Here is a 14,850-nt window from a genome sequence, read left to right on the forward strand (position 1 = left end):
TTGAGAATTGCCCTATAGTGCCGGTTTGTGTCACAAACCGGTACTATAGGTCAGACCCGTTTAGTACCGGTTCGTGGCACAAACCGGTACTAAAGGTTAGCCCTTTAGTACCGGTTTGTGACACGAACCGGTACTAAAGGTGATCGTGGGGCCCCGGCCTGACGCCAGCCTGCCATCACCCCTTTAGTACCGGTTCGTGGCACGAACCGGTACTAAAGGTTCAACACGAACCGACATTAATGCATAGCCGTTCGAACCGGCACTAATAGTACCATTAGTGCCGGCTCAAATTCAAACCGGCACTAATGTGCTTCACGTTTGACTCTTTTTCTACTAGTGTAGGGACCTTTTCCGGCATCCTGCCGGAGGGGGATTTGATCACGAAGGGCTTCTACATCAACACCATTACCTCTCGGATGAAGCGTGAGTAGTTTACCACAGACATACGGGTCCATAGCTAGAAGCTAGATGGCTTCTTCTCTCTCTTTGATTCTCAATACCATGTTCTCCTCGATGTTCTTGGAGATCTATTCGATGTAATACTCTTTTGCGATGTGTTTGCCGAGACCCGATGAATTGTGGATTTATGATCAGCTTATCTATGAATATTATTTGAATCTCGTCTAAATTCTTATATACATGATTTGATATCTTTGCAAGTCTCTTCGAACTATCGATTTGGTTTGGCCAACTAGATTGGTTTTTCTTACAAGGGGAGAAGTGCTTAGCTTTGGGTTCAATCTTGCGGTGCTCGATCCTAGTGACAGAAGGGGAACCGACACCTATTGTATTGTTGCCATCAAGGATAACAGATGTGATTTTCATCATATTGCTTGAGTTAATTCCGCTACATCATGTCATCTTACTGAATGCGTTACTCTGTTCTTATGAACTTAATACTCTAGATGCAGATAGGAGTCGGTCGATGTGTGGAGTAATAGTAGTAGATGCAGAATCGTTTCGGTCTACTTGACATGGACGTGATGCCTATATTCATGATCATTGCCTTAGATATCGTCATAACTTTGTGCTTTTCTATCAATTGCTGGGCAGTAATTTGTTCATCCACCATAATAATTTCTATCTCGAGAGAAGCCTCTAGTGAAACCTATGGCCCCCGGGTCTATTTTCCATCATATAAGTTTTCGATTTACTTTCTTTGAAATATTTTACTTTCCGTTACATAAACCAAAAATATTACTTTACCGTTTATCCATCTATGTCATATCTCACTTTGCAAATAACCGTGAAGAGATTGACAACTCCTTTATCGCGTTGGGTGCAAGTTGGTGTTTGTTTGTGCAGGTATTCGGTGGCTTGTCGCGTTGTCTCCTACTAGATTGATACCTTGGTTCTCAAAACTGAGGGAAATACTTACTCTACTTTGCTGCATCACCCTTTCCTCTTCTAGGGAAAAACCAACGCAAGCTCAAGAGGTAGCAGGAAGGATTTCTGGCGCCGTTGCCGGGGAGATCTACGCCAAGTCGAGACATACCAAGTACCCATCATAAACTCTCATCCCTCGTATTACATTATTCACCATTCGCCTCTCGTTTTCCTCTCCCCCACTTCTAAAACGATTTTTGAAAAGATTCGCCTTTTCTTCGCCCTTCTTCCGTTCGTCTTCTCCAATTACTCTGTTGCCACCATCATGTCTGAAACTGGGGAGGTGATCATTGAAAAGGATAGTACTAAGGATGGGGGAAACTTTGATACTTTTGTTAATTCTGATCCTCATGAAGAAACTACTATCTTGCATGCTAAGAAATTCCGCCTAGGTAGCGGAAATATTATTGGAAAAGGGGTTATTCAAGATTTCTTTACTTGTGCCGGTGCACTCCCCACTATGGTGGATCTATCCTCCATAAAACTAGTAGCCTTGCGGATGCTATATCTTTGCTTGTCCTTTAACTTGAAAGACAATTTGTTCACATGCATCCATCCATACAAAGGATTTTTCTAGAGTTTTCTAATATTGAGCATTCTTCTGTTAAGTGCGCCGCCACTATATTCCTAGCTCATGAGTTTAGATTTATTATGAAAGAAGCTAGTGAAATGTTCACTCATTATAAAGTAGATGGTGGTCGTCCTCCCATAGTGGGAATTCTCTTTAATCAAGAGGATATAATGAGTTTACGGTCTTTAGATCATGTTGCTTATAACGAAAATTTAAGAAAGAGGGTTCCTACCGATTGTTTAGTCAATAAGATTTCTGAGCTTAATGATGATTTTGCTATTCAAAGCAACGGCTTGGGTTTCTCTCTTGGGCACAAGCTCATGACTTTTTGCCAAAAGAATGCTTATAATGATGAGTTGGTCGTACAATATGAAGGGCCGAAGGAGGAATCAATTCCTCCCGAGATCGAACTTGGGGACTCTTATCCCGTTAAATTTAGCCTTTTTGATTACTTTTTATTGCCTCAAAGAAAACTTGCTGCTGAATGAAGGGAGTATGAGATGATTTTTCGAGATTTGCCTTATCATTATTACGATTACACTTAGATCTATTCGTGTTTTATGCCTAGCTAGGGGCGTTAAACAATAGCGCTTGTTGGGAGGCAACCCAATTTTTTTTCTTTTTTCTTTTTAGGCTCTGTCTTGCAATAAATATTTCATCTAGCCTCTGGTTAGATGCGGTTTTATGTTTTAATTAGTGTTTGTGCCAAGTAAGACCTTTGGGATAGCTTACGGTGATAGTTATTTTGATCCTGCTGAAAAGAAAAAACTTTGCGCCCAGGAGATTAGTTTTTATTTTTAACAGAAGCGCGATAAAATACTAATTTTTTTGAAGAGGATTAATAAAAAATTGTCGAGGACTTCCTAATTTCTCAGGATTTTTTGAGTTACAAAAGTATTCGAAATATCCAGATTGCTACAGATTGTTCTGTTTTTGACAGATTCTGTTTTTCGCGTGTTGTTTGCTTATTTTGATGAATCTATGGCTAGTATCGGGGGTATGTGTCCATTTTGAATCATGCTTCTATATCGATATTTATTGCATTATGGGCTGTTATTACACATTATGTCACAATACTTATGCCTATTCTCTCTTATTTTACAAGGTTTACATGAAGAGGGGGAATGCCAGCAGCTGGAATTTTGGGATGGAAAAGGAGCAAATATTAGAGACCTATTCTGCACATCTTCAAAAGTCCTGAAACTCCACGGGAATTATTTTCAGAATATATAAAAAATATTGGGAGAAAGAAGTACCAGAGGGGGGACACCCACCGTCCACGAGGGTAGGGGCGCGCCCTACCCCCTGGGCGCGCCCCCTGCCTCATGGGCACCCTGATGGCCCTCTGAAGCCCATCTTTGGCTATATGGAGTCTTTCGTCGAGGAAAAAATCATAAGCAAGCTCACGGGATGAAATTCCGCCGCCACAAGGCGGAACCTTGGTGGAACCAATCTAGGGCTCCGGCGGAGCTGTTCTGCCGGGGAAACTTCCCTCCAGGAGGGAGAAATCATCACCATCGTCATCACCAATGATCCTCTCATCGGGAGGGGGGCAATCTCCATCAACATCTTCACCAGCACCATCTCCTCTCAAACCCTAGTTCATCTCTTGTATCCAATCTTTGTCCCAAAGCCTCAGATTGGTACCTGTGGGTTGGTAGTAGTGTTAATTACTCCATGTGGTTGATGCTAGTTGGTTTATTTGGTGGAAGATCATATGTTCAGATCCATTATGCATATTAATACCCCTATTATTATGAACATGAATATGAATTCTGAGTAGTTACGTTTATTCCTAAGGACATGGGAGAAGTCTTGCTATAAGTATTCATGTGAATTTGGTATTCGTTCGATATTTTCATGAGATGTATGTTGTCTTTCCTCTAGTGGTGTCATGTGAACGTGGACTACATGACACTTCACGGGAAGGCATTGGGAAGTAATAAGTAGATGATGGGTTGCTAGAGTGACAGAAGCTTAAACCCTAGTTTATGTGTTGCTTCATAAGGGGCTGATTTGGATCCATATGTTTCATGCTATGGTTAGGTTTACCTTAATACTTCTGTTGTAGTTGCGGATGCTTGCAATAGTGGTTAATCATAAGTGGGATGCTTGTCCAAGAAAGGACAGTACCCAAGCACCGGTCCACCCACATATCAAATTATCAAAGTACCAAACGCGAATCATATGAACGTGATGAAAACTAGCTTGACGATAATTCCCATGTGTCCTCGGGAGCACTTTCCTTCATATAAGAGTTTGTACAGGCTTGCCCTTTGCTACAAAAAGGATTGGGCCATCTTGCTGCACCTTATTTACTTTCATTACTTGTTGCTCGTTACAATTTATCTTATCACAAAACTATCTGTTACCGATAATTTCAGTGCTTGCAGAGAATACCTTGCTGAAAACCGTTATCATTTCCTTCTGCTCCTCGTTGGGTTCGACACTCTTACTTATCCAAAAGGCTATGATGGATCCCCTACACTTGTGGGTCATCAAGACTCTTTTCTGGCGTCGTTGCCGGGGAGTGAAGCGCCTTTAGTAGGTGGAATTTGGTAAGGAAAAATTTATATAGTGTGCTGAAATTTACTGTCACTTGTTACTATGGAACATAATCCTTTGAGGGGCTTGTTCGGGGTATCTTCACCCCGACCAGTAGAGAAAATAGTTGCTCCTCAACCTACTGAACCTACTGAAAATGTTTACTTTGAAATCCCTTCGGGTATGATAGAGAAACTGCTAGCTAATCCTTTCACATGTGATGGAACATTACATCCTAATTTGCACCTAATCTATGTGGATGAAGTTTGTGGATTATTTAACTTGCAGGTATGCCCAAGGATGTTATCAAGAAGAAGGTCTTCCCTTTATCTTTTAAGGGAGAGGCATTGACATGGTTTAGGCTATGTGATGATATTGGAATTTCATCAGAAGTTTTATCCTATGCATCTGGTTCATCGTGATCGTAATTATATATATATAATTTTTGGCCTCGCGATGAAGAAAGCATCGCTCAAGCTTGGGGGAGGCTTAAGTCATTATTATATTCATGCCCCAATCATGAGCTCTCAAAAGAAATGATTATTCAAAAAATTTATGCTCGGCTTTCTCTTAGTAATCGCTCCATGCTCGATACTTCTTGTACTAGTTCTTTTATGATGAAGACTATTGAATTCAAATGGGATTTATTGGAGAGAATTAAATGCAACTCTGAAGATTGGGACCTCGACGAAGGTAAGGAGTCAGGTATAACATCTAAGTTTAATTGTGTTAAATCTTTTATGGATACCGATGCTTTTCGTGAATTTAGCACTAAATATGGACTTGACTCTGAGATAGTAGCTTCTTTCTGTGAATCCTTTGCTACTCATGTTGATCTACCTAAGGAGAAGTGGTTTAAATATAATTCTCCCATTGAAGTAAAAGTAGTTGCACCTATTAAAGTTGAAGAAAATACTATCACTTATAATGCTCCTATTGTTCCTATTGCTTATATTGAGAAACCATCTTTCCCTGTTAGAATAAAGGATCATGCTAAAGCTTCAACTGTGGTCAACAAAAGTAATATTAAGACACCCAAACCCCCTGAGCAAATTAAAATTGAACCAGATATTGCTATGGTTAAAGATCTCTTGGCCCATAATATTGATGGGCATGTTATTTACTTCTGTGATGAAGCTGCTAGAATTGCTAGACCCGATACTAAAAATAAACATAGACCTATTGTAGGCATGCCTGTTATTTATGTTAAAATAGGAGATCATTGTTATCATGGCTTATGTGATATGGGTGCTAGTGGAAGTGCAATACCTCATTCCTTATATAAAGAAATTATGCATGATATTGCACCTGCTGAGATAGAGGAAATTGATGTTACAATTAAGCTTGCCAATAGAGATACTATTTCACCAGTTGGGATTGTTAGAGATGTTGAAGTCTTGTGTGGGAAGTTAAATATTGTGCAGATTTTCTTGTTCTTGGTTCCCCACAAGATGACTTTTGTCCCATTATATTTGGTAGACCCTTTTTGAATACCGTTAATGCTAAGATAGACCGCAATAAGGATGTTGTTACTATTGGGTTGGGGGATATGTCTCATGAGTTTAATTTTGCTAAATTTCATAGACAACCCCATGATAAAGAATTGCCTAGTAAAGATGACATTATTGGTCTTGCTTCTATTGCCGTGCCTCCTAGTGATCCTTTAGAACAATATTTGCTAGACCATGAAAATGATATGTTTATGAATGAAAGAAGGGAAATAGATGAAGTATTCTTTAAACAGGGTCCTATTTTGAAGCACAACTTGCCTGTTGAAATCTTAGGGGATCCTCCTCCACCTTAGGGTGATCCTGTGTTTGAGCTTAAACCTTTATCGGATACTCTTAAATATGCTTATCTTGATGAAAAGAAGATATATCCTGTTATTGTTAGTCCTAACCTTTCAGAGCATGAAGAAAAGAAATTATTGAAAACTCTGAAGAAGCACCGTGCTACTATTGGATATATTCTTGATGATCTTAAGGGCATTAGTTCCACTCTATGTCAGCACAAAATAAAATTGGAGAAAGACACTAAACCAGTTGTTGATCACCAATGATAGTTAAATCCTAAGATGAAAGAAGTGGTGAGAAAAGAAATACTAAAGCTTCTGGAGGCAGGTATAATTTATCCCGTTGCTGATAGTCAGTGGGTAAGTCATGTCCATTGTGTCCCTAAGAAGGGAGGTATTACAGTCGTTCCTAATGATAAAGATGAATTGATCCCACAAAGAATTGTTATAGGTTATAGAATGGTAATTGATTTTTGTAAACTAAATAAAGCTACTAAAAAGGATAATTACCCTTTACCTTTTATTGATCAAATGCTAGAAAGATTATCCAAACATACACATTTTTGCTTTCTAGATGGTTATTCTGGTTTCTCTCAAATACATGTGTAAAAAGAGGATCAAGAAAAGACAACTTTTACTTGCCCTTTCGGTACCTTTGCTTATAGACGTATGTCTTTTGGTTTATGTAATGCACCTGCTACCTTTCAAAGATGTATGACTGCTATATTCTCTGACTTTTGTGAAAAGATTGTTGAGGTATTCATGGATGATTTCTCCGTGTTTATGGGACTTCTTTTGATGATTGCTTAAGCAACCTTGATCGAGTTTTGCAGAGATGTGGAGAAACTAGTCTTGTCTTGAATTGGGAGAAGTGCCACTTTATGGTTAATCAAGGCATTGTCTTGGGGTATAAAATTTCTGAAAGAGGTATTGAATTTGATAAAGCTAAAGTTGATGCTATTGAAAAGATGCCGTGTCCTAAGGACATTAAAGGTATAAGAAGTTTCCTTGGTCATGCCGGTTTTTATAGGAGGTTCATTAAGGATTTTTCTAAAATTTCTCGGCCTCTGACTAATCCTTTACAAAAAGATGTTCCTTTTGTCTTCGATGATGATTGTGTAGAAGCATTTGACATACTTAAGAAAGCTTTGATTTATGCACCTATTTATTCAGCCTCCTGATTGGAATTTACCATTTGAAATCATGTGTGATGCTAGTGATTATGCTGTAAGGGCTGTTCTAGGACAAAGATTTGATAAGAAATTAAATGTTATCCAATATGCTAGTAAAACTCTAGACAGTGCCTACAAAAATTATGCTACTACTGAAAAAGAATTTTTAGCAGTTGTATTTGCTTGTGATAAGTTCAGACCTTATATTGTTGATTCTAAAGTAACTGTTCACACTGATCATGCTGCTATTAAATATCTCATGGAAAATAAAGATGCCAAACCCAGACTTATTAGATGGGTTCTCTTGCTACAAGAATTTGATTTGCATATTATTGATAGAAAGGGAGCTGAGAACCCCGTTGCAGACAACTTGTCTAGGTTAGAGAATGTTCTTGACGACCCACTACCTATTGATGATAGCTTCCCTGATGAACAATTAGCTGTCATAAATGCTTCTCGTACTGCTCCATGGTATGCTGATTATGCTAATTATATTGTTGCTAAATTTATACCACCTAGTTTCACATACCAGCAAAAGAAAAAGTTCTTCTATGATTTAAGACATTACTTCTGGGATGACCCACATCTTTATAAAGAAGGATTAGATGGTGTTATTAGACGTTGTGTACCTAAGCATGAACAGGAACAGATCCTATGCAAGTGTCACTCCGAGGCTTATGGAGGACACCATGCTGGAGATAGAACTGCACATCAGGTATTGCAATCCGGTTTTTATTGGCCTACTCTCTTCAAGGATGCTTGTAAGTTTGTTTTGTCTCGTGATGAATATCAAAGAATTGGTAATGTTAGTAGACATCAAGAAATGCCTATGAATTATTCACTTGTTATTGAACCATTTGATGTTTGGGACTTTGATTATATGGGATCGTTTCCTTCCTCTAATGGGTACACACATATTTTAGTTGTTGTTGATTACGTTATTAAGTGGGTAGAAGCTATTCCAACTAGTAGTGCTGATCATAACACCTCTATTAAGATGCTTAAAGAAGTTATTTTTCTGAGGTTTGGAGTCCCTAGATACTTAATGACTGATGGTGGTTCACATTTTATTCATGGTGCCTTTCGTAAAATGCTTGCTAAGTATGATGTTAATCATAGAATTGCATCTCCTTATCACCCACAGTCTAGTGGTTAAGTAGAACTGAGCAATAGAGAGCTTAAATTAATTTTGCAAAAGACTGTTAATAGATCTAGGAAGAATTGGTCCAAGAAACTTGATGATTCATTATGAGCCTATAGAACTGCATACAAAAATCCTATGGGTATGTCTCCGTATAAAATGGTTTATGGAAAGGCATGTCACTTACCTCTTGAACTATAACATAAGGTATATTGGGCTATTAAAGACCTCAATTATAATTTCAAACTTGCCATTGAGAAGAGACTTTTTGACATTAGCTCACTTGATGAATGGAGAACCTAGGCTTATGAAAATGCCAAACGATTTAAAGAAAAAGTTAAAAGATGGCATGACAAAAGGATACAAAAACGTGAGTTTAATGTAGGTGATTATGTATTGCTATACAACTCTTGTTTAAGATTTTTTGCAGGCAAAATCCTCTCTAAATGGGAATGTCCTTACGTCATCGAGGAGGTCTATTGTTCCGGTGCCATAAAAATCAACAACTTCAAAGGCACAAATCCGAGGGTGGTGAACGGTCAAAGAATCAAACATTATATAGCAGGTAATCCTATAAATGTTGAAACTAATGTTATTGAAACCGTAACCCCAGAGGAATACATAAGGGACACATTCCAGAATGTTCCAGACTTCGAAAAGGAATAGGTATGTGGTACGGTAAGTAAACCAACTCCAAAACAATTCTAATGGCAATTTTTCTCCGTTTTGGAATATATAAGAAAATAGGGAAATAAGAAGCAGTCCGGAAAGGACACAAGGCTTCCACGGGGGTGGAGGGTGCGCCCTACCCCCTGGGCGTGCCCCCTGCCTCGTGGGCACCTCGTGTGCCCTCCGGACTCCGTTTTCTTGCACGACACTTCTTTTGGTCGGTAAAGATTCATTATATAATCTTCCGAAGGTTTTGACCACCGTATTATGCAAATATCTTCTGTCTTTGTTTTGAGCTATTTTTCTGACAGATCTAGATCACCATGACGTCTTCAAGCGCCCCCAAGGACAAGTTCTTCGAGAAGGTCATCAACCCCTACCTCGCAGAGGTGCTGCAACACCCTCAAACCATTGAGATGCATGAGGGGTTGCTACACATCCGCGATGTTGAGGGACCAAGGAGGACCGGAAGCGTGGAGACAAGGCTCGAGGCGATGGAGCAACGAGTTTTCAAGTGCCAAGAGATGGTGGAACATGGACTCGACTCCAATCATATAATGATCACGGAGTTCACCAACAACCACAAGTTGGATGCCAAGAACATTAGGGAAGCCACCTTCAAGCTTCATGAGAAGATCGAGCGCCTCCAAGCCCAAATCTATGACCTGCAAAACCAAAACTGTGAGTATGAATATAGATTCAAGAGGATGAGTTTAGCTGCAGATTTGAGGATCACGGAGACTCGATCATACTTTTAAGATGGTGAGCCTATGCCTTGGAAGATGGACGACAACCCTACATCATCAACAACTCCATCATCACCACCTCCGAGGAAGGAGAAATAAACACATGGGTATGGGCACTCCCCTTGGCAACTGCCAAGCTTGGGGGAGTGCCCCGGTATCGTATCACTATCACACCTTTATCTTTACTATTTTTCTTAGTTCGATCCTTTTGGTAATATCTTGATCTAGTAGAATAAAGTTTTAGTATGATCTAGTTTTTAGTTTTGCCTTATGATCCTTCTATGTAATCGAGTCCGTGAGCTATATATAATAAAGATTAGTATTGAGTCAAGGGCTTGATTATCTTGCTATGATCTTGAGGAAATAAAATAAAAGAGAAATAATAAAAATAAATAAAGAGATCATATGGATCTTATGGAGGGTAATGACTTCACATATAAAGAGTAGGATGAATAAAAGTTGTGAGAGTTGACAAACATAGTTTTGGTAATCGTTGAAATTAATAGGAAATAATAAGGAAAGAGAGGTTTTTACATATAAATATACTATCTTGGACATATTTTATGATTGTGAGCACTCATTAAAATATGACATGCTAAAGAGTTGAGGTTGGACAAGGAAGACAACATAATGGGTTATGTTTTCTTGCATCTGAGATAAATTATATTGTCATGGATCATCCAACATGTTTTTTGACTATATACTGCAAGGCAACAGCCTCACAGTCTTTTATTAAACCACAGAACCAAAGTTTTACAAAGTCACAAGATAAAGGCAAGTGAGGGGAAGGGAATACTTACGATTAGGGTAAGGCACTATCCAAGAAATTAGTCTACTCCTATATTTACATTTGATTCTATGAGCTAAAAGAGAGATGTCATGCAGAAATTTTCTCCTCCAGGATCTGAAAGAAGGTAATTCATTTCTGAAAATCTTCCCATTTCTTTGTGTCCAAATATTCCAAGTGGTAGTGAAGACTACCTCTGAGAAGAAGGGAAGGCCAAAATCCCTCCTAGAAGCAGAAGCCATCTCATAAGTGGTCTAGTTAGGTTGAGGACTCCATGAAATACCCAGGTAGTTCCAGACATGTTGGCTGAAATTACAAGCGAAGAAGAGATGTGCTCTGTCTTCATGAGAGGCCAAATGACACAGAACACAAGTGTCATCCTGGATAATCCAATGCCGCCGCTGCATCATGTCCCTAGTGTTCAGGAGATCCATCAAAAGAAGCCAGCCAAACACCTTAAACTTAAGGGTACAAGAGCTTTTCCAGATCCACCGGAATATGGGATCAACCACCGTGTCCGAAAAGCAAGACATGTAATAAATCCTGGACTAATAATCACCAGACTTGGAAGGCCATTTCCAGACATCCTTTTCCCCATCCAGAAGGGTGACCAAAGGAAGCAACGCTTGAAGCTGATTAAATTCCTCGAAAGCCTCAGCAGATAGTGGCAGATGGAGATTGTCGGTTGGGTCCGATAGTTCCATCATATCCTTAATGGTGAGAGAGTCATCAATCACAAAAGAGTGAAGCCTCAGAAACTGATGTTGCATGATAACCGTATTGTTGCCAAGTTGCTAGCGGTCCAGCCAGAAGATCACCGTATCTCACGCACGTACGTGTGGTACCGCCAACTTGCAAAACCTATCATATAACCTGAATACATCCCTCCACCAGAAAGAGCCACAGCTTTGAGTGACTTGGGGAGGTGCTGCGGCATAATAGGTGTCCCAAATAAGAGATACCCATGGCACGTCCATCTTATTAAAGAACTTGAAAAGATGCTTGATCAACAAGGCATCATTTTGAATGCCCAAGTCTAGAACGCCCAGACCTCCAAAGGTTTTAGGACGACATACCAGATCCCAAGCCGCCAATGATTGCCGGGGTGTATCCGTGTTCCCTCTCCACAAGCATTGTCGCATGATATGCTCAATCTGTTTCAAGATGCCCTGTGGCAACAAAAGAGTGCACAGAAAATATATTGGCATAGAACTAAGAACAGATTGCAAGAGCTGTAGTCGGCTTCCTTGGTTCAACAGGTAAGAAGACGCAGATAATCGTCGCTCTATACGATCCACCAAAGGCAACAAATCATAAATTATTGGCCGGGAGGTACCCATGGGTAAGCCAAGGTAAGTGAACGGCATAGACCCAACATCACACCCAAGTAAACAAGCAACACGCTTACCCTCATCATTAGTCATATTGATAGGTATCAAGGAGGACTTACTAAAATTGACCCTTAGTCCGATTGATTTAGCAAAGACTTCAAGCATTTCTTTGAAAACAATGAGCTGGCTGTCAATAGCTGGGAGAACAATGAGGGTGTCGTCCGCATATTGAACGATCGGATAGTCCATCGAAGCGGTTGGGATAGGCAAGGTGAGAATGTTCCTTGAGCACATTTCATTTACAACCGATTGAAGTAAGTCCACAGCGATCACAAAGAGCAAAGGAGATAGTGGATCTCCTTGACGAACACCCAAACGACAGAAAAAATGATTACTGGGCACTCCATTCAAAAGAACCGAAGAGGAGCCCGTGGACAGAATGTTCTCAATCCAACTTGTCCAACTATCATCAAAACCCTTACATTTCAGAATCCTAAGAATCAGATCATGCTCAATGGTGTTGAAAGCCTTTGTGAAGTCAACCTTAAGAAGAATGATTGGCCTCTTAGCTTTGCATTGGTGGATGTACTCAAAACACCACGCCAAACAGTCCTGAATGAATCGACACCGAAGAAAGCCATATTGGTTGCGGTGAATACATCTCAAGATCACACCCTGGAGACGATTTGCCAAAAGATTGGTTAAGAACTTCAAACAGGTATTTGTCAATGATATGGGCCGGAAATCACCAACATATTCAGGGCTCAACTTCTTAGGAATGAGGGTGATAAGAGATGTGTTTAGAAACTCCAAGTTACATTTCCCATCATAGAATTCTTGCACAAGCTTCATAAAATCCTCCTTCAAAATAGGCCAACATTTCTTCAAGAAAAGGCCAGTAAACCCGTCGAGTCTCGGGGCACGGTCAGTAGGCATGTTCTTAATTACCGCATCCACCTCAGAGTCCATGAACGGTAAAGATAACTCCTCTAGACCATCAATCCGGGGAATTAATGTGTCTAGATCAAAACCCATTTGATTGCCTTTTGATTGGCCCATTCGTTGGTTGAAGTCAGCCCAGAACATCCCTGCCAACTGCTGGTGATCCGTGACCAGATCACCCTCCACAGACTTGATCGAGGAGATTGTGTTCCTCCGATATCTTTCCGTAGCCATGGCATGAAAAAAATTCGAATTTTCCTCGCCAACTTTGATGTTTCTGATCGTGCAACGTTGCTTCCAATAGATAAATTACCAATGTAAGATATCCTCAAGGTGCAATTTAACAATTCTGTGAAAATTTAACTCCGGCCAACTCAAAGGCCTAATTTCCTCAAGATAGTCTAAGAAAATAATCACTTTATTACAATCATCAATGAGAGCTTTGACTGTGGACATGTTGAGATGCCATTTCTTGAGAGCATATAGGAGGGACTTAAATTTAGCCAAAATTGTTAAATCTATTGAAGATTTTGCCACTGGCCTGTTCCAAACCTCAGAAACACATTCAGCAAAACCAGGAAAAGCAACCCAATAATTCTCAAAGCGGAAAACTTTTGCCTTGGGAATACATGTGGCAATCGAGACCACACATGGAACGTGGTCGGAGGCAGTGTGTGCCAGAGGGAAAACCATTGTGTTGGGGTGATCTGATGTCCAAGCCACCGACGTGAAAAACCAATCGATCTGCTCGAGAAGCGGCGAAGTTTGCATATTTGACCATGTATATTGACGACCCTTGATCGGCAGCTCAACAAGACCCAAATGACCAATTATTTCATTAAACAAGAATATATCATTAACATCACCACCCGAAAGGTTACGGTTCTCAAGCGATCGCATGAAGTTGTCACCCAAAAGCAACCAATTCTCACCAAACTGAATATCAAGATTATATAACCACTAAACAAAATCATCACGGGTAGGGCCTTTACAAGGGAAATATATGGAGACTAAAGACCAGGTTTCAAAAGTGTGCTTGGACTTAAACTCCACAATAATCCCATAGGGTTTTGCCTCAATTAAAGAACCTATGAAAAAGGATGAATTCCAAATAACTACCATCCCAGCAGACGTACCAGCCGAGGGAACATAAACAAAATTATCAAAATGCCTCGGGCAGAACTTCCTAATGAAACGCTGATCGATATGCATGCATTTAGTTTCCTGAAGACAAACAACAGAACAACCACTTTCAACGATCTTTTGCCTAACCGCAAGCTGACGTGCTTCAAAATTGAGGCCCCAAACATTCCAACATAGAACTTTCCACTCCTTAAACTTTGTCTGATTCATTAAAACTAAAAGTAAAAGCATTAAAAGTAGGCCACGCAATGACCTACACTGACCCGCAAAGCAGACAAGCATCACATAGTTGCAAACATAGAAATAAAGATAAATGGCGATTATGGTACGCCATAGACCAGAATCCTGCATGAAGTAACTAATCATCAGAACCCATGTTACTGTTGGACTTGGCAGGATCAGCAACAAGCTTATCCATAGAAATCTTCTCGGGTGCAATGCGAAGGCGAGCACCAATGCGCTGTAGATCGGCTATAGTTGTTGGTGGGGGCACAGAAGGAGTATCTTCAGACTGGAAACTACCAGTTTTGCGCTTCTTCAAAGTGTGAGATTTCTTAGCTGGAGTGCCACCTGTTACTTTGCGGTAGCCATCACGGAGAGCGCTCAAACATGCACTCTGCCTAACC

Source organism: Triticum dicoccoides, chromosome 1A (genome assembly GCF_002162155.2).
Source record: "Triticum dicoccoides isolate Atlit2015 ecotype Zavitan chromosome 1A, WEW_v2.0, whole genome shotgun sequence".
In the NCBI taxonomy this organism is placed as follows: Eukaryota; Viridiplantae; Streptophyta; class Magnoliopsida; order Poales; family Poaceae; genus Triticum; species Triticum dicoccoides.